Consider the following 21,652-nt stretch of genomic DNA (forward strand, 5'->3'; position numbering starts at 1 on the left):
CATGACGGCAGGCAGCAGGACCATGAAAGTGAGCTTTTTCATTTACACTCCCAGCTGAGGTCACACCTCTGTTAACGAAGCTGGACGGTTGCCCCGGCAACCAGCCGGGAGAAAACAGCGAGAGTAATTCTGGTTAAATGAATACAGCTCGACTGTCTCCTTGTCTTACCGTCTGTTTCTCTGTGTGAGCCTCTCCCTCCCTCAGAACAAAAGGATCAGCCATTTTAAATCATATTGATGGTTATTATTACAAAGGAGGTCTATGTCCACCATTTTCTCCTCGTTTTTAGACACCGGCCAAGAGTTTCTTCGCATCAGGATACATTTATCTTTATCTACTTTCAGGTTACTGACAACTGTGTTTTAAAAAAAGAAAATTTCAACCGGATTTCACTCCGTTTTATGAGATTTATTTGAGGAAACTTTACTTTAAAAACTGGATTTTCTTACCATTTTGTCAATAATTTCAATTTGCCATCACTGACCTTCTTTGCACCTGAAAATTCATTACATTCATGTTGTTCTCTTGCAAGTTGGACCTCACAGTAACAACTTTTGATGCATAAACTACAGATTTTTTACTTCCTGTGAAACAACACTTAACGTGACCTCATGACCCCATTCCATGTATCTCCACTGTCAGCTCTGTCTACCTGTGTTGTGACTGCTTATTGTGTATGCCTGTGAGCTATAACAACCACACACATGCACACATACAGATGGCGTTTTTGAGAATCCTACCTGATGTAGCTGTTCTTCCTCTGGTCCAGTCCAGAAACTGGCCACAACCCCTGGAGGAGAAACCATGAGAGAAGGATTAAGACTCAGATCTACCTGCGGTAAACACACTCTGTGTGCTGTATCACCATGTGCATTCAACATGGCTGCCTGGACTGGAGTCATGCTGAGTCCTGGATACAGTCTTAGTTGCAAAAATACATTTATTCTGCGACATTTCAGTACTAGAAGCTTGGGTACAAGGCCGCCATCAGGCAAAACATTCACTAAAAACTTGGTAATGAATTCCTGTGCACCACTGTTGCTCAATAATGAAGTGTGTTCGGTTGTTTTCTCTTATATCCAATAGAGACATGCATTAAAGCAATATTTTTACTCCATGGGAAATACACTTATTTGCTTTCTGGTAGATAGGGGGAACTGCTAGCACCTCTAACCTTTTCTAGTTAACATGTTGAATCAGCAGGGTTTTCCCTGCCATTATAAGGCTTAAAGGTGCTGCACCTAGGCTGATTTGGGCGCCACCGAATGAATGTCAAATCAATGTGGCATCAAAACCAACTAAATAGCTTTTCCCAGATCAATCGGTTGCAGTTCGTCCTCAGTTGACTGAAGGTTTGAGGGTTTATTTATTATCAACTCCAGCTTTCCAACCTTTCCTACACAGATATGGTAATAATAATGGTCCAAAGTGATGATGAAACTGCATATTTTTAATCAAAAATCTAACATTTTCAAACACTGAAGTTACATTTGTTTAGCCAGTACAAAACCAGAGTGTAAAGGATATTTGGCATTTTTCAGGGAGTTTTGTGCCGGACTGTTTCTCTCCCTGGTGTCTCCTCAGGTCGCCTGACGACTGCTCCCAACCAAAACTATTTGCCTTCAGCATACAATAATATTCTAAGCAATTGTGTGCAGTTTGGGGAAGACCCCTTCCTGTTTCAACATAACAAGGCCCTCATGCACAGACCTGCTCCATAATGAAAATTTCCCAGTTTGGTTTTGGCAGAACTTCTACACCGCATCCATCACCATCCATGAGCCTGATCACCCAGCATCAGTGTTGGACACCATGGATGCACTTTTGGGTGTCCACATACTTTGGGCCACGTAGTGTCAAAATAAAAGCATGGGCTGTGAACGTGTGCTTAATAGTTTTAAAGGTCAAAAGGTCACGAGACTCTCTCAGCATATAAATGTCGATGTATTATTTCAAGTCATGTCAGTAAAATAACGAACAACAATGTTGTTTTTGTAAAATTTCCACGACAACAGAAGTGACACGCTGATCCTGCGGTTTGTAATCTGAAATTTCTAAAAACACTTCGACAGTCTCTGTTGTTTTCTTAGCGGATTCTGAGTGTTTGACATTGACATTTCAAACCCTTCCATGAATCCAACGATAAACAAATAAAAACACACGACGCTCTGTCTTTAAGTTTCAGATCACTCGTGCCATCAGTTTGTCATCTTGATTTTCAGTTTTCTTTTGTCACTTTTTTTCTTTGCTGTTTTTCTTTTTGAGCCCGTTAGGGTTTCTGTTCTGTGTCACCCGCTGAGATTGGATTTCTTTTCATCCCCTGATATTTTTTCCAAGTGTTCTTATCTTTTGTATGGATATGCAAAATAACTCAACCTAAACCTACAGCAGTAACTGTCTGTGTGTTTTCATTGTGCTACCGCTAACTCCACCATAGCAGATAATATCAGACCAGGCAGCAAAGCCTGGGAACGGCACGCCAACAAGAGTCAGAGGGTTCAACATAGGGATGTATATTCAAGATTTACTGTTTCTTTTATATTGATTTATATTGAAAACAGTCCTTTTTAAAGTAACTGCTGTCCTCTTGCAGCAAGAACAGCCCAGAAAAAGGTTCTACAAAGAAAAAGGAAAAGGGAGAATTGAGAGAAAACTATAAAAGTTGGTCATTATTAGTAACATCCTCTTAAAATAATCTAAAAAAATATTTTTGTGAGTTTTTGTGGTGCACGTGGTATTTTTTGAATCCAGTCCCCTCGGATACACAGCTCATTTTAATCTGACATTTCTGCCTCACATACTTCCCATAACCCTGCCTCATGTATGTCAGCTAGATCTACTACATTTCCCAAAATGCCACTGGACATCCCCACCACAGAAAACGCCAGAGCACAGGGTTTTACATGTACGTAGATGTGAGGCGTGAGTTACTGCAAGTACGAAAGTGAGAGTGTCCCGCTGAGAGAAAGTGATTCTCACACTTTACTCAAAACTGAATGACAAATTTTGTAGTTGTAACGTTTTCTAGTCCTGGTTTCATTTCTGTAGGTGCAAAACTGCATATTTCTGCCCGTATGAATGTTGAAAGTGACGAAACGGCGGCTCTAGATTCAGAGTGACAGACATGAAAGGCTCGTTTCTGGTATTTTTGATGACTGAAAAACATGTTTTAATCACACACCGAAGTTTCTGGGAATATGATGTCAAGTCATTGACACTTTAGCAGTTAGCTATATTGATATTAATAAGAACAACATGAAACCAAACTATGAAAAGTTGTATTAGGACCTGTACATTACATTAGAGTTGTGGATTTTGATAGCATTTTATTAAATCCAGGATCAAATCAGCAAATTAAATTCAAATCCTTTCAAATTTTGGCTTAGTTTTCAACAATTTTAGGCCAAAATCAAGGTTTGCCAGACTACTGATTTTAGGTTTTTCCCTTAATATTTCTTAGCTACATTGTTTTTGCCAATAACAAAAAGACAGGTAAACATTTTGCTTTTGAGATTTTTTAGGGTCTAGAGTAGAAAGGTATACACGTTCTTACCAGATGAGAAGACTGATGTCAGCATGATTTCCACACACTTAGCTTACTTAAGCAGCTAGCTTGTACTGCTGGGCCTAATTTCTTGCTTCTCACCATGAAGCTAACTGACAAATCCCAGGTGATAGTTGGATGTACTGGTGGCTAGCATATAAGCTAACAAAACACAACATAAAAAAAAAAAAAAAAACAGCTAGCTAACATGGTGTGGCATGTTCTGGACCATTGAATTAACAAAAAGAAAATTGATATCAGTCTTCTCATTTAAGTGTAGGCTACTGTAGGTCTATGTAACAAACTTTCAGAGCGTTTCTGTTTAAAAGCTTTCCTTCATCATGTGGAACCCAGTCCCAAAATAGAGCCAGCTATCAGAAACTAACCCAAATTAGCATTTTTCCTTTTAGCATTTGCCTACAGAAATTCAAGGGGAAACTGTTAGCCAAGCTCTATTAAAATTGCCCGTCACAATTAAAAATTCCATATTTAGAAGTATGTCTCATGTGTTTACCACTTGTAGCCTACAAACTTAAAACACAAAGACACCATAATTTCCAGACAAGTTAACCCAAATTAGCATTTTTCCATGTGCATTGCTAAGCCCGCTGTAATTGCTATGTTAGCTCATTGCTACTACAAACCTACACATGTAAAGCTTTCTACTGAACCACCGGGAGGGTTCGGCCTAGATTCTGAGGCGTTTTAGGAAAAGTGTAGCAAGAGTGCTTTGTTAGTGACAGCCTTGCATCGTTCGCTCAATGTTAGTGTATGCTACATAACAAAACATAGAAATTCTGGTCAGAAAATTAATTACAAATATTGTAGAAAGGAATAATACAAGATGAAACAGCCATAGTGAGATGATAAAGAGATGCAGGCGACAGGCCCGTACACCTTCAACACATCATCAAGGAAAACAACACCTTTACTGCGTTGTTCTATAGGTATAATAGCATTCAAGCAAGGCTGTAGCGGTGAGAGGACTGCTGTGTGTATATGTAGAGAATTCCTCTGTATATATTAGGAGTTGCAGATACTGTATATGATTTATAGTAATCCCTTGACAGGCAGTGTACACTAAAAGGAGAGTAAATGTTGTCAGTTGGGATTTTCTGATTACAAAACACTGATTTAGCTCGACTGTCTGATGCATAAATGCATGAAGTGAGACTAATTACAAGCTGTTGAGAAAGTAGGCCAGTTTGGGTAAAGGTCTCTCTCTCTCTGTTTCTCTCTCTCTCTCCCTCTATCTCTCCATCATCTCGCTGTCGATTTAAATAGACACACACACACACACACACACACACACACACACAGCCCACCTGACATCCAGCGCCTCCCTCAGAGTAAAGAGAGGATTCGATGTCGGCCTCTTTCCCCGTCACACACAAACAAACACACACAGTTTCTACCGAGCATCTCACAGGTGGGAAATTATCACGTCTCCCAGGTCGTTAAAAAAGCTGCCAGGCGATTGGCTGGAGTACAGCAACGGACATGTGCAGCAGCAAAGTGATCACTGATTGGCTGAGGGACAGAACGATGTCCTCATCTGGCTGCTGTGGGGGGACAAGAGAGGGAGTTTCCTTTTGTACAGCTGAGGACAACATGCTGAGATCACACACACACACACACACACACACACACACACACACACACACACACACACACACACACACACCACACACTTGAAGGAGCAAAGTCCTTCAGATGAAAAGTGTGTCAGCAGCTGACAGAATAGACACTCTGCTGTCTGTTGGCGAAGCTTGGAAACCTCTTACTCCTCTGTTACTCCTTGTCTTTCTCCTTCTTCTTCATCATCCTCTCTTCTTCTTCTGTTTCCTCTCCTCTAGTTTTTTAGTCTTTAGTCCGTTCACTTCCTCTCACCTCTTCTCCTCTCCACTTGTTTCCCTCCTCTTCTATCATTTCCTTTCCTCCTTTTTCTTATGTTTCCTCTCCTGTCGTTTCTTCTCATCTCCTCTCTTTTCCACTTCTTCCCACTCCTCTTCTCTTGTTTCCTCTCCTCTAGTTCTTTCCTCATGTTTCCTTTTCTTTTCTCTGCTCGCCTCTTGTCTCCTACCCTCTCCTTTCATTTCCTCTCACCTCCACTAGTTTCCTCTACTCCCTTTTTTTTCTTTCCTTCTCTTTCTTGCTCTACTCTTTTTTCCTCTCCTCTCCTTCCCTGATCTCCTCTAAGTCATTTTTTCTCCTCTTCTTCTCTCATATCTCCCCCTCCTCATTTAATACCTCCCCTCTACTTCCGTTTTTCATTTCTCCTCTTCTACTCTTCTTTCCTCCATTCTCATTTCTTCCCTCCTCCCTTCTCTCATCTTCCTCTTCCCTTTCTCCCTTCTTCTTCCTCTACGGGAGGTTACTCTCACCTTTCCCCTCTTTTATTCCTCTCCTCAGGTGTATATACTGCATGTCCAACCAAGTATAATAAAAAAAACCACAGAAGAGTAACCGATCAGGAGAAGCCAGTCAACCAACTCATTAACTGTGTGTGTGCTTGTGTGTGTGTGTATCTTAATAATTTAGCCGTCGCTGTCAGGACCTCAGTCGCTGGAGCGCTCTCAGGTTCCTCCACAGCTCTCAGGTGATCACACACACAAACACACGCAGGTGAAACCGTGCAGTCGCATTTGAAAGTGGCACAGATCGGTGAGATGAAGTAGATCAGTTCAGTGTGAAGCTCCTCTCAACTCGCCGCTCTCTGGAGGAAGCCCTTTCACTTCACTCCAGAGAGTCGGTGAGCACGGTGTCACTGTGTCACAGGTACATTATGTTGCAATGCAGCTGTTATTTGTCAGTAATAATCAAGTCGGAGGCGTCTCATACGTTACAGTAACCGACTGAGTGACGCAAAGAAAGCCAAAATACAGAGTGGAGCGACGTTTTCTCACCAGATTCACTTCAGGATGAACACCAGCTACACTCAGCTGTAATGAACGCTCAGCAGTGTCATTTCAAATTCTCCAGCTATGTTGTGCGCGCTGTGTTAATTCACAGCAAACCCAAACTAATCACATCTGCAGCGAGCTGATACACAGCCAGCGGCGAGACAGACAGGAGGAGATGAACACAGCTACAATTAGCAGAAAGCAAACACGCAGGTAATAATTAAATGGGTTTAAAAGCAACAGCACAGATAAAGACAAACCTTTTTACTGGACAAAAAAGCACTGTAAAAGTTAGTTAGTGGTCCTTGAGTTAAGATTTTTTTGTCCAATCAATCCTAATATTGTTTGTTCAGAGGCCCCTAACCATTAAGGATATTCAATTAACCACAAAGGCTGCATGTCTCTGACTTTTGAGCCGTTGAGTTGAGAAGTGATTTGCTCCTATCAGATTCTTTGAGACCTGAAGAGCTCAAACTGTGTCACAAGTAAAGACACAAAGATTAGAGAAAAGCAGAAGAACTTTCCAGCTTCACATCTCCAGGTTAGAAACCAATGACTTATTGCGGGTTAGCCGCACTGTAGGTAAATAGTGTGTTATTATAGATCCTCACGCCTCAGTCTGCCTCCGATTGGTTGCCTTCCACTTCTACTGCTCCTTCTACTCTTGACTCAAACTGCTGTAGTTTCCCCAGTAAACACAACGACCTCTTCACCGTCCTCCTGCTCGGTCTACTGCTGCTCTTCTCGGGGTCATTCATCCTCCAGAGCTGATCTTTGCTGCCGGACTGTCTCTGGGCTAGGCAGAGCAGCTGCGGTCGGTGTGTTAACCGGGGAGACTACAGCTCACAATCTGCTATCAGCTCCGCCGCTGGCTGTTTGTTTTGCAGACCAACAGCATGAAAAACCCAGACACAACCCATTAACACCAGACAACCATTGAACATAAAGTTAGGAAATAGCACGCTAGCAAATTCTTGCCCCATTTGTGGTGTGATTAAACAGGAAATTCATCGTGGTCCACTCACATCCCTCCCTCTCTCTGGTTATCCAGCTGACTACCATGGCATCCAAGGCTGAGTGGACATGGGAGGACAGCTGAGAACAGACACTCAGCCTTGGGCACGGGCCCCACTTAAATCCCTCCCGGGGATCTGTGTCAGATTTTTTTGTTTTTTCAACAGGAAAAAGGTGTCTATCAGTTGAACTTCACCGATTGTCTCGCCGTCTCCCACTGAAAAACTTGATGGATGTATTTAGCCATCACGGCCTTCGTCACACTGAAGTGGCCGTGGTTTCATCTTGGAAAATGAATAGACAGAAGTCAGTCAGAGACAGAGCAGGGCGTGTCTTGAGAGAAAAGCAGCGGGATCCATAAAACACATGAATACTGGCCCTATAAAGCCAGTTGTGGCACAGCTGCTAAAACAGCAGCCTGGCCACTGAGAAACCGAAACGCTCACAAAAATGTTTGATGTTTTTGCGTCCTCGTCTCTTTTCCTCTTTTGTCAAGGCTGAATGTTCACTTTCATCTTACAAATCAACACATAGCACAATGTCAGCCCTGCACGGGCCAACAGTGTTTACTGTCAAATCTGCATGGCATAAAACCAAACTACCTTGAGTAATCATCTCAGCCCTACTGGTTACTGCTGTTTAACTGTATGTTAAGTATTGATGTGCTCACACACACCTGCATATGTACACTGAGTTCTCACAAGGCCTAAGTAATACATTCATTGCATGTTTCAAGCCGAAAAATCAACTCACACCTCACGCATGTTCTCCGTACGCCTATCCACCCTGGTAAAAGCGTGTGTGCGTGTGTGTGCGTGTGTGTGCTCGCGCCTACGCAGTACAACCCGATGGCCATCTGAGGTGGCAGTGGGACAGATGGTACGTAGGTCGGTCTTACCCCGTGCACGTTCTCTCACACACACACACTTTCACCAGAGACACGTGCACCACAGCCGTGCACAGCGTGTGTCCTGACAGCAGAATACATACTGTAATGATCTCTTCAGCTGCAGGCTTACAACCCCACAAACACCACAAACACGTCCAGGACCAGATTCTGCTGCTGCTCTTCTTCAGCGGAGCATCTCTCTTCACTTCATTTGTTTCTGTCGACATTCAGCCTCCATTTGCTTTAATTGTTCTGCAGCGCATGCAGCTTTTAGTTGTTTCTAAAAATACCGTCTTTACAGTGTCAGTCTGAGTTTAAAATTAGCTGCTTTCCCTGCCAACAAGGACACAATGACACTTTGTGAAAATAAGACACAATAACTAGATTTTATACTGATTTTTCCTCTCATAATGTACAGCAAATAGTTTGATTTGTTTATTTATTTACTGCATGCCTCCGTGCAAGCTGACGCTTGATCTTTATGGTCCTTGTGTCCTTAATTTGTGTCCCTGTGATATATTAAACATCAAAGAAACGCTCCAAAAACCAAACAGTCATGTTGGCAGCATCTGGGCAGCACAGTGTCCAACCTTCTGTAGTGTCCTTAAAGGAAAAGTTCACCCAAATATGAAAATTCAGTCATTAACTCCTTACCCCCACGCTGATGAAAAGTCGGGTGAAGTCGCGTAGTCTGCATAACATTTCTGCAGCTTCACAGCAAAACGGTGTTGCAGCATTCAACGGAAGTAGCTGGTGACTTGCTTTAAAAAGGCTCAATACAGCTCGTCCGGCATATAAAAGTCTCCGGAAGCCCCAAGATCCCAAATTCACCGCGTTGTAAAAAAGTACCTAAAAGTCATACTTGAGTAAAAGTAAAGATAACATGTTAAAATCTTAGTTTGGTAAAAGCGAAAGCTTTCCACACATATAATACTTGAGTAAAAGTCTTACACTGTTAAAGTATATGATATTAAATGTATGCTAAAAGGATTTTTCTGGCAATGATGTACTCAAAGGTCCAGTGTAAGAAAGTTCATCTTTGAGTCTCAGTCTTTGGGATGGCGAGCAACCCGGCCTACAATCCCAAAGTGAGTTGAGAATGAGCAAAAGATCAACTTGTGGACCTTTAAGTAATAAAAGTTACCAACCAACAGTGTTGGGTGTAACGCGTTACTTTGTAACGCGTTACTGTAATCAGATTACTTTTTCAAGTAACTAGTAGTGTAAGGCATTACTCTACTGAAAATAGTAATAATATTACAATTTTCCGGGCTCGTTACTTGCGTTACATTTGCTAGTAGCTACCAGCTACTTCACCACACACGCATCACACAAAACAGCACGGAGGGAGGGGGGGGGGCGTGAATGGATCAGTGATTGGTTGGGGTTTGACACGAGGTATCATTTACCATCACCGATTGGTCGCCAGCGGCACCCGCCAGGGCAGATGGGTAAAAAATGGAAGAGTCAACAAGTCCGGAGCATGTTGCTGCTGCTGCTTCTGCTAGCTCGTGTCCTGAAGAAGGCACCGCTCTGCAAAAAACCTCGTTCGACGGCTGGAAATTCAACCACTATTTTCAATATTTGCAACGAAAGGAAAATAACCTCGTAGTGCAATGTACCCTTTGCCCGGGAAAAAAGCTAAGTTAAGTTAAACAGCATGTAGGCCAGTCTGTTGTTGGGTTAATAAAGACCTTCAAGAAGACTCCTCCTTTGTCTGCTCTCTTTCCATCTTATGCATCTCAGGCAATTTTAGAGTAAGTAGAAAAAAAGTAACTAGTAATATAACTAGTAATATAACTAGTTACTTTCTCCAGGGAGTAATATAGTAGTGTAAGGCATTACTATTTTTGAGAGTAATATGTAATCTGTAATATATTACTTTTTAAAGTAACTAGCCCCAACACTGCCAACCAACCAAAAGTATATACATATGTTTACATACTTTGGGTAAAGTAATTATCGGCCCTGCTCCGATATTTCTGATAATCTGAGTCATTTCTTTTGTCCAAATGCTGATAAAATACATTTAATTAAAAATGTGCTACTTTGTCTCTAATGCTAAAATGATCAAATAAATATGGTAATAAGTACAATATGTGCCTCCAAACTGTTGCAGAGAGGAAGTATAAAATTGCAGAAAATGAAAATATTTAAAGGGTAACTCTACCAATTTTACACATTAAAGTGTGTTTACAGGTCTTGGGGAGTTGTACTGCATATGTGAAAAAAAAGTAGTATAAAGCCTTTTGTGGCTCCAGAAGAAGCTGCATGAAATCTGATAAAATGCCTCCAGTGATGTCATTGATTTTGATCATTTGTTTTTAAAATGAGTCCAACAGTGTAATAGGAGGGCCTCTAACACTGCTGTTACATTACCCACAATTCAATGTATCAACTAAGTGACATCACTGGAGGTCATTTATCAGATGTAGCTTGTCTGAAGGTTTTATACTACTTTTTACACAGATGCCTCGTACTCCCGAGACCTGTAAACACACTTTAATAGGCTTTAGAAAATTGGTGGAGTTACCCTTTAAGTATAGAGCAAGTACCTCAAAACTCTACTCAAGTACACTACTTGAGTAAATGTACTTAGTTACATTCCATAACTGCAAACTGATTTGAAAAGATGTGATTTAGTTGTTGAGGTTAAGCACCAGCTTCAGACGAGGTGCTAGTTTAGCAGCTACAGTGAAGATTTATGCTTTGACAGGAGGGTAAATATTATCTTTTCCTATCAATCTGTGATCTTGCGGCTTCTGGAGACACATTTTATGTTTTTTTTTCAGTTATTTTTTTATGTTTTAAAACAAGTCCCCATCTACTTTAGTTGTTTAGGAGAACGCTGCAACGCTGTTTTGCTGTTAAGCTCCAGAAATGTTTCCTGGACTACGAAACATCACCTGACTTAGTGAGTAGATAATGAGTGAATTTCCATTTTTGGGAGAACTTATCATTTAAGTAGTACAGTAGTGCTTGACCCTGACCTTTGACCCCTGACCTCTCTGTGGAGGCGCAGGGAAATGACAGCGCTTCCCTGCAGGAGTGAGCAGCGGATCACGGGATTATGACGTGCAACAACACAGCGTGCTTATATGATGAGGCTGTAAATCTGTGCTGGAGAAGTGCAGCGAGAAAAAAAAGGCTGAAATATTTTCCAGCTCAGGAGTATCAGCAGGCTTGTTAGAGAGAGCGAGAGAGGGAGCAGGGCCGGGCCGTGCGTCGGAGTCTCCCCGGCTGGGGCCCCTCTCTAGACGGCAACACGTCATGGAACATTCCCGGAACCAGCCAGCGCACCACCCACCATTTCTCTCACTCTCTCCCTCTCTCTCTCTCATACGGACACACAAACAGAGGAAACAAACGATGAGCATATGAGATAAAGTCACTCCCTTCTGAAAAAAGAACTCCTGTCTCTAACACCGTTTGCGTTTTTGGAGACATTCTCAACAACAAGCACTCCGCCTCAGTCACAGTGATCTCACTGTAGCGGCAACAAGGAAATACCAAAGGGAGTGCGCTAAGGTCACAGCTGAAACTCACTTTTTAAACACTCACACAGTGATTCCATGAATATCAGAGGGATATTAAAATGATTTGCAGGTGAACTTCTATGAGCCGAAACCATCCAGATGCGCGCAGAGCAGCTTTGTTGCTTCACAGCGCATACATGCAGAAAATCGACCTTCCAGACGCAAAAATCACACCATCACACCTATCCGAGCTTCCACTTTCACAGCTTCATATCCACCAACACTCCCCCCTCCCTCCCTCCCGCTCTCCCTCTCTCTCCCCCGGCCTTGCAGCCAGCCTGGCCGTGCAGGCTACTGCAAATTCCTCAGGATATTACGCAACTCGGGTAATCTGCATGCAATGCAATGCGTGCCCGGGGTATTCCCCCTGCATAGCCTTGCCCTTATAAGCTAAACAAAAGATCAAGTGCCGTGAAAAATAAACCACAATGTCCGTCACGGCGCGGAAAAACCCGCTGTCAGTGTGAAATGTGTGAGAATGTGTCCGGGGAAGGTTTCGTTTTTCCTCCCCGCGCTTACCTTCTGTCTGCGCTCCGGCTGCGCGTCTCCGTCTCCGTGCGAAAATGACAACAAGCAGCGGTGACAGGAGATCCGATTCCGGGCGGGCTTGACACCTCGCTGGTTGTCCGCTAGAAACAGCCAGGAGGCGGTTGTTAGAAATCCACAACAGTCGAGGCGGAGCGGTGGAAACGACGCCGACGGAGGAAAAGTTGCGCGTAAAAATGGAAGGAATCCTTTCCGAGCGGATTTCTGCTGCCGGAGCTCCACTACTGCAGTCAAGACAGACAGTAAATGTGTGCGTCTGACTGTGTTATGAGTGTGTATGTGTGCGTGTGTGAGGGTGAAATCAGGAGACACATACACACGCACACACACTCATACGCACACGGGGGTTATTCCAAACGCCACTTCCCAGAATAGCAGCATAGAGGAGAGGGAGAGAGAGAGACGGAGCGGCAGAGAGAGAGAGGGAGAGAGGGCGTGTGTATGTGTGTGTCTGCCTGTGTGTGTGTGTGTGTGTGTGTATGCATGTGTGTGTGCGCTCGTGTGACGTCGTCGGATCCCCCAGCGCGCAACCAGGGCAGAGGGAGGGGAGGGGAGGAGGAGCAGTGGCCGAGGAGGAGGCTCTGTCTGCCGGCACAGAGAGAGCAGGATTCCCCGGTCACCTCTGGAGCGACCTGTCTGTCTGACTGTCTGCCTGCCTCTGTTAGCTGTATGCTCTGCTGTGGGTTACGACTGGAAATGAATACACTGATATACAGCTTGCAATACAAAAATATCATATCCTAATACATATCATCTGAAAATCTAAATATTATGAATATGCGATAATGTCGTCTAAATACAGTACTGTACTTGTACTTATGTTCATTGGCTAATAATCTTCAGCATCATCACTGCAATGATACTCGTTAATTTGAATTATATTTTGCACAGTATAATCTGTATCTAACTCATTAATACAAAATCATATTTATTATAATGATATTATATAGAATAATACAAATTAAAATCCACAGAATGTTCCTGTTTTAACACTCCACCTGAATGTTTTATGACCATAATACAATTATACTGGACTAAGGGTTAATATTATAATATTACACTGTATTGAAGGCAGGAGCATGACAAGATAAACCTGCTGTTTGGCCCCGTCAAGTCTTCTTTCCACCCTCCCTCCATGTTTCCTGTGTTTTGATTTGATGAAACAGAAAAAAGAATACGAATATAAAGCACATCACCTCACGAATATAATAATACGTGCACAAAACCAAGCAGTGAAGGAGTCTGACTGTGACTTCCTGGAGCTCCTCTGGTTGCCTGGCAACAGCACAGTGACAACATGACTGCAGGAAGCCACTGCATCTGACTGCTAAGTGTCATTTTTACACTTTAGTTTTTCTAGGATTAAACAAATAAGACACCGTCTTAAATTAGGTGGATCTTTTTTTTACTTCGGACAGAGCCAGGCTAGATGTTTCCCCCTCCTTACTGTCTTTATGCTAAGCTAAGCTAACTGCCTATTGGCTGTAGTCTGATATTGACCGTACAGACATCACCGTGGTGTCGATCTTCTCATCTAACTCTGAGCAAGAAGGCAAAGCAGCATATTCCTCAAGATGTTGAGCTATTCCTGTGAGGTTCTGATCATGTCGGTTGATACTGAGGTTTACTGATGCATGTAGCCGACAGAGTTGGGTAATGTTATCAATCAAGCTTTCAGGATGTCTGGAGCTCTGGGACGCCAGGGCAGTTTCCTACTTTGCCTGGTCCTAGTTGTAAATCCAATATTTTTGTAGGTAAACTCCATATTTTGAAAGTTTTATTCAGATACTCTGGTTTGCATTGGGCCTGGATTAGGTTTTCTTTCTAGAAATGTCTTTAATAACCAAAAAGCTGAGTGTCCAATCTGTCGGTACATATAGCCAATGTGGATGTTCATATTTATGTAGCTTTTCATAGCATAACTGCCATTCTTTCCAACCTTGATGTCACGTTGAAGCAGAGAAGGTGGAGCCAAATGCACAAGACAGCAGGCAGGAAGAACGATGGATGAAGTTTATTCAGGACCAATGGTTGGAACAGGCAAACATGGCAGGACACGGAAAACACGGCAGGATCAGGGTAACTCAACGGCAGTATTTCGAAACTAATGCGGGGGTCGGAGGGTCCTCCCCTGGAAAAAATGTAGTCTCCCAGATTCTGGGAACTTTTAAAGAATAAAAATAACAAAATAAGTACATTGCAACAGTTTTTAATATAATACAAAATACTACTTTTACTCAGGAAAGAATGCAGAATAATCCACACCTCTGGCATTAACTATTATTCATCAGCTTTCATTCATTCATTCATTTTTTGCCCTGTAGAGAGTCCGTGCACACCAATGCCCTGTGATTGCCAGCCTCTCAATGCTGACTGACTTCAGTGCGACCCCCTGCGATCGACAGAAAACTCGCCATTTTTACAAAATGTCTCTCCAGGACATCTTTATTTCTTTCTTTTCTCCATGAGGATGAAGCGCAACAGTGCAGCAGACGACATGCTGTGTGGTGCAGGAAACAGGTTGTGAAAAAGTATGAAAATTTGTCATAAATCAGGAGAAAGACAGGAGAACCGTGATCCTGGGAAGAAATCAGGAGACGGTGTTGAAAAATGGCTAGCGGCTGGATTCTCCTGGGAAAATGGGAATGGTTGGCAAGTATGCCTTCTCGTGAAACAGAAAGTGGTGAAGGCCAAATATGTTAAATGTGCCTCTATAGATTTTATTAAGGTATTCAGATATGTAGTTGTTGCATCTTTGTGCAGCCATGTTTCATATGTGCAACAACAAGAAGCCATCTTGTTCCCCTCCTTCCACATTTAAGGTGAATCCTCAGTATTCAGACAACAAACCCACTCCAGCTCCGAGGCCTTTCATCTGTAAAACACATTTGAGAATACAGAGGAGCTCATTTAGGCAGCCCTCCTGCTAATAAATTAAATCAGGCCTGATAAGGTCCTTTTTTTTCCTTTGGACAGGTTCAGATGCAGCTGCCCCTTTGTGCTAATAAACTACATTAGCTTTTGTAAGCGCCTTTTAGCAACAGGTGGCAGCTCCGATAGATCACTGGAGACAAAGCGTCCTGTACCTGAAGCTCCACAGGTTTGATTACTACGACACAGAGCTTCAGCCAAAGGCCTGCGATGTGAACTGCAGCATTCGAGCTCTGACGTAACCATGTCAGCCTCCTTCAAATCGCTCTCATTGTACCTGGGAACAGATAATGACACATAATGATCTGATAAATGTCTCGGTGGCATCCATCCATTCACTGTGCCGTGAGAAGTTATTCAAGATGCGGCCGATTGAGATGGAGGGAAAGATGTGGCTCGGCAGGGCCGGAGTCACAGATGGAACAATCAACAATCAGAAGTCCTTTGACCTTTTGTTGTTGAGTTTCCACTGATGTCACAGGCTTTATATGTGAAATGAATCCTTTATTATTAATAACCAAAATGTTCCTGCTTCGATCATGGACTTGTTTTTTGCTATTCCACTTTCTCTCCCCAACCCAGTTGCACTAGTCTCTGAAGAAATAACACGACTAACACTTTGGAACTGTGCGCTGAGCACACACCAAAGTCTCTCACTATAAACTGTCAATTATTAGAGACATGAAATAAACATCTTGCGCCAGATGAAACATGAAACATGTCGATACTCCTCCCTGATTCCTTGATCTGCATTTCAAGGAGTGCGAGCGTGTGTGTGTGTGTGTTATTCACACCCTGCAGAGTGGAGTCTGCAGGGTGTGAATCCCACCTCTGCTAACAGTTTTTATTCTGGTTAATCTGCTAGATTCTCTACAATTCCTGCTCTTTGAAAACACTTCTGCTACTGAACACTGTATGTCATCATATAAATTTTGATTATTCAGAAAAAAATCACATGATTTCATCCCGAAAAAAAACAAAACCCTATAGTTACGGTTACGTGGTATGCACGGCCAAGCTTTAACGATCCAAACTAACGTTTCTTTATGTTGCAACTTTTCTATGTCTCTCTTGTCACAACACTGTGCTTGTGCTCTGATTAGGTTTAGGCACAGAATCACTTGGTTAGGTTCAGGAAAACATCGCGATTTGGCTTAAAAATACCTGTTTTAGTCTAAGTTATAAGCATATAATTTTAACTTGCTATGCCACGTTTGCTACACATGTCAACCTCGGACGTATCTGTGGTTTGAAGAAACGTTCACTACTAACATTACATCCTGGTGACTGGGCTGAACATAAACCTGTTCAACTGCATAGTTCTTTGTCGCGCTCGTTGCCATTTTTCTGTTGCCATTGTACATGGATGGACAGAGGTAGAGAGTGTTTCCTAGATGTCAAATGTTTGATGTGAAGATGCCGACCATATTATCATCACCATCATGTTGCTGCTGTTAACATTTCCCCTGATGTGTTCATGTATATTTGTATATACAGTAAATAACTGTTTATATTCTGTAATTTGTGTAGCATTAAGGAGTTTACACAGTTTAATTTTGTGATGCAACGCAATGTATAATGACAAATAAATGACCTCGTACCTTGTACTTGAATCTCAATTTGGGGCCAGGCTGTGGTCACAGCTGTATTGAAGTCTACGGGAGATTCATGGAAAAACCCAACAAACCCCAACATAGCCACATCGTATGACTTCTGATGAAGACATACCTCTAGAAAATGAAGGAACACACCTCAGAGAGTAGGTCAACCACTGAATTTTAACCGCCGGTCTGGCCCCAAAGCAAGAAATCAGTGACGTGATGATCCTTCCTTCCTTTTTAGGTTCCTTGCTTTGCTTCTGCAGCCCACTGCACATGTGCAGTAGGGTTTCTCTGCTTGGCCCCACCAAAAAACAGTCCTGCGGGGCCATTATACTTCACTTTGGGATGATGTCACACACATGAACTCCCATTTCTAGGCTGTGGGAAAGTTTTGCAAACATAAAACCTTCATGGTTTAAAAAATCTTAGTAATAACAGACCTTGCTGCAGTTGGAGGTGTCGTGTCAACAGTTTTTCAGACATCTCCTTTGGAAATGAGAAAACATTTTTTCATTGCAATACTGCCACTTCGACAAAGTGGCGACAAGGCTGAGCAGTTGCAATGTATCAGAAAAATGTTTATTATATTACTGGATTATAATTAATGATGCATTATTGTATAAATGTTAGTAAAGGTGCAGCTAATTTGAGCTACTTCTTGTGCTGCAAGGTATCTTATTCTATAAAAATGCATCATGATTTATGGGTTTATTGGTACTTTGTATCAGTAATCTGAATATGAATGTAATCTGAGTAAATGCACTTAGTTACTTTCCACCACTAGAGAGATAGTCAGACAGACAGACAGATAGATCTCTGACTCTCAGTGAAAGTCTCAGCCAATAGGCCTGCTTATCCTTGGTGTGTGTGTGTGTGTGTGTGTGTGTGTGTGTGTGTGTGTGTGTGTGTGTGTGTGTGTGCTGGCCAGCGATAAGTGGATTAACGTCGGCCATTTCCCATAAGAGGCTCATCGGGATGTGACCTCATCACCGGTGACCCCGGAGTCCCCATGGCGACGCCGTGGCAACACAGCACCATGGCGACCGAGAGCTGCAGCAGCTTCTGATGCTGCAATTTGCATCTGCTTTTCATCTGAAGCCCTGGACTCTGCAAGCTGACGCTGCTGTTTGATGTAAACTGTGTAGATACTGTATGTATGGAAGTGAATATCCAGGTGAGGCTGCGCATTCATTCAAAAAACCTCCTCAGTGTTATAAGTCAAACTCTGAACAATGATTCCGTCTTCGGCAACAGAAGTCATTTGCCAGCAATGTCTCCAGATGACTCATTACTTTAATAATCTGCTTTGCAGCTGTCATTCTGATGAAGTAGGTGTTGAGTTTTTCACATACGCCATCTGACTTTAAACTCCATTGATTTCTTCTCGTTATATGTGGTTCCGGGAGGTTATGAATGTTAACGAGTCTCTTTGGATAGTAAGAAAAACAATTCACTTATCACAGACAGACAAATAAACTGTCCTGAATCAGAATCAATTATGTTTTTTGTGTGATCAAGTTGACTATCGATACTGACTGTTAAACAAATAGTGTTAGAAGTTAGACAATAATGATAAATACAATTTTAATCACATTTAAATAGTATTATGACTGTGAAATACCAAAACTAATTAACAACAAGACAAATGTACCTTCTTCTTCTTCCATATTAACCTCTCATGCAATTGTGGCATTAATGCTAGTAGAGTGGTAGCCCAGTAATGAAAGAATTATATTAAAGCTGTGAAACATAGTACTCAATAATAACAATAATGGACGGGACAAAGAAGAACACAACAAGCTTTAGAGCTTTGATGGTGGCACATATTTTGCCAAAATATGACTGTTTGGAGCTTCAGCAGAGGAGTAGATGATGCTGCAGCAGTGGTTTGAGAAGTTTATGGACATTTTTTGTCTCCTGTTAAAACTGATGCTACATTCAAAAAGCACTCACATGGTTATATTTTCGACATGGGGAGTCTATGCATCATACGCTTGATGTTGGTTTATGATTTTGTATTTTAAACAGGAACAGGAAAGGGGAAGAAAACAGAAGTAAATCATTAAAAAACATCAGCATAAAACCTGAAAAGTTTAGGACAGAAAATCTATGAAAATGTTTGGGGGCTCTTCAAATGGACTCTTGTCAACACAGAATTCATGACATAACTTGAAGGCAGCACGAATTTAAAGGTGCACTATGTAGTTTTGGTGAAGAAATTTATTATCAGAGGAGAAATGGATTTTTCATGCCTAAACTAAATAAACAAACTCTCCTTGTTTTCATGACTGAATAAACAAACTGACCTGAAAGGACAACACACTTTCATACTGTTTTACTTTGTTAATATGTGGCGGACCCTGCCACCTTTCTATCTTCAAACAGAGTTCTGGGGACCTTATTTTCCTCTGAGAACAGCTTGTTTATTCAGTTATGGAAAAAATAAATATTTCTGAGTTTGTATTATTACCTCATTAATACTGTAGATATTAATATTCTGAGTTAGAATTTCTTTTCCAAAACTACATAGTGCCCCTTTAAAGGTGCATTATGCAAGATAAAAATACATTGTCAAGCCCTGGCCCGTCCGAAGCTACCATGCTAGCGATGTAAACAACACCAACACTCCCCAGCGCTCCAAGGTCCCAGTCCAGACTGCTAGCTGCATAGCTAACTGAGCTAACTAGCTAACCACAGCTACAGTATGTGGCACCTTTAATATACAGGTATAAAAAGACAAAATTAGTAGGGAGAGAAGAAACTGTTGCTCCCGTCCACGTTTTCAGCAGATTTGTGGACATTAGGCGACTCTGGTTTGGTCTCCACCACCTCTTGAAAAAAATTCTTGATTCTTCAGTTTCTAAATGTTCTACTTTCTTTACTGTCCATCCCTGTCTGTCTGTTGTTTTGTGCTGGGTGAGTGGATGCGAGTGTCCAGTGGGTTTATCAGAGTTTGTTTGATGAGAAAATCTGCCTGCAGCTGCTGGAACAGGACTCTTGAAAGCAGTGAGACTGAGTCATATGATATAAATTCTCCATAAAAAGACAAAATTATGAGCAAAAAGAGGCTCAAAGGGGTTCTGTGGGTTTATCATTTTGAGTCATATCACATTACACATGAGATAATAGCCTACAAGAAATACTGAGTGCAGCTTTATAAAGACTGAGCTCATTACACGGATGACTCAAAGATAATGCTAATTGTCAACAGCTACTTAGCATTAGCATGCACAGAGCTGTCTATGACACAAAGATGAATTCGACGCCAATCCTCTCATCCAACGGAGTATCGGCGAAAGTAACGAGCGTGGCCGCAATCCCAGGAAGTGAGTCATGTGTCACACTTTAATGTGATGGTTGAAGTCCCAGACTGGAACTCTAAATCCTCTCTATTCACTGATGGTATTCACTGTACAGTTTAAAGAAAAACAACCCATCAACGAGGAACCTGCTGAGTAGTTACGGGAAGTTGTGAATAATCCTTTACATAAGAGAGGTGGACACATGCACACACACACACACACACACACACACACACACACACACACACACACACACACACACACACACACACACACACACAAACACACACAGACAGCCTCAGGCTCTTGTCCTGGAGTCGAACTGTAACGCTCTGCAAGACAAAGCACTTCTGTGACAGCTGACTGATTACTAATGCTTACTCATACACTCTCACACTCATAGAAACACACGTACACACGCACATACACACACACACACACACACACACACACACACACACACACACACACACACACACACACACACACAGCATGACCGCTCCCCTCGCCACCACACCTAGTTTCCCGCAGATTGACAGTAAACACTCTTTTTCGCTTGTACACACACATACACATACATTGTGTATCTTTCCATCATCTTTTCTTTGATTCTCTTCATGCAGAAACATTAATCCCTGTCAGTGTGTCTTTCTCAACACACATGCACACACACACACTCATGCACGCGCTGTCATCAGTGTATTGAGGTGTGGCCCAGGTGTTACATAAGAGCTCAGAGGGTAAAGGTCAAACTACCTGAGAGATAACAGTTTCAGGAGGACATCCTCAGAGGGCGTGGGTGAGCTCAGAAGGTAGATAGATAAATAGAGGGAGAATAACACTCACACACAAACACACACACATACACGCACACACCTACACAGCAGTATGACCAGTCTCGTTGCCCTTCTAGCTGTTTGGGGCTAAACAGCGCCCCTTACTGGTCAGCCTCAGTACTGACACTGATACCCAGTGTGTTCATTAAAACTGTTAAATTGTTTTATTTTTTGTGAAGATTTCAGGTAATTAATCTTTAAAAAATGACTGAACTGTAATGGGACAAATAGAATTTAATTATATTTCATTTAATCTTTGCAGTTGAAGCTATTTTTATTAATGATGTAGCTTCAGTATGGTAATATGCTGCTGTACTATAGCTACCGCAGCTCCATTGCAATGTGAATGGAAGTGATCATCATGATTGTTGCTGCTGACTTTATTAGTTCACCTAAAACAAGTCTGCACCAAGTATATTTTCTAATCAACCAACCATTAGGCTTTGGTTTAGAGATATTTATCTCTTCCCCCATCCTAATGTAAATGAGATACATTTAATTTCATTTGTAGAGCTATGCAAAAAGCATAATACGTTTTTCTTGCTGGAG

The 21,652-nt window shown here is 42.1% G+C and overlaps 1 protein-coding gene across 1 annotated transcript in view; it reads right to left on the reverse strand.

Annotated features, from left to right (window-relative positions):
* Positions 1-12,671, reverse strand: part of hivep2a (HIVEP zinc finger 2a) — a 121,787-nt gene extending 109,116 nt beyond the window's left edge. Inside the window, exons 1-2 of the mRNA XM_073492977.1 lie at positions 12,407-12,671; positions 742-791 (exon numbers count right to left, since the gene is read on the reverse strand). The gene's annotated coding sequence lies outside the window, so the exon portion shown is untranslated. The remainder of the gene's footprint in view (positions 1-741; positions 792-12,406) is intronic.
* Positions 12,672-21,652: the final 8,981 nt, after the last annotated feature.

This window comes from Pagrus major, chromosome 22 (genome assembly GCF_040436345.1).
Source record: "Pagrus major chromosome 22, Pma_NU_1.0".
NCBI lineage: Eukaryota > Metazoa > Chordata > Actinopteri > Spariformes > Sparidae > Pagrus > Pagrus major.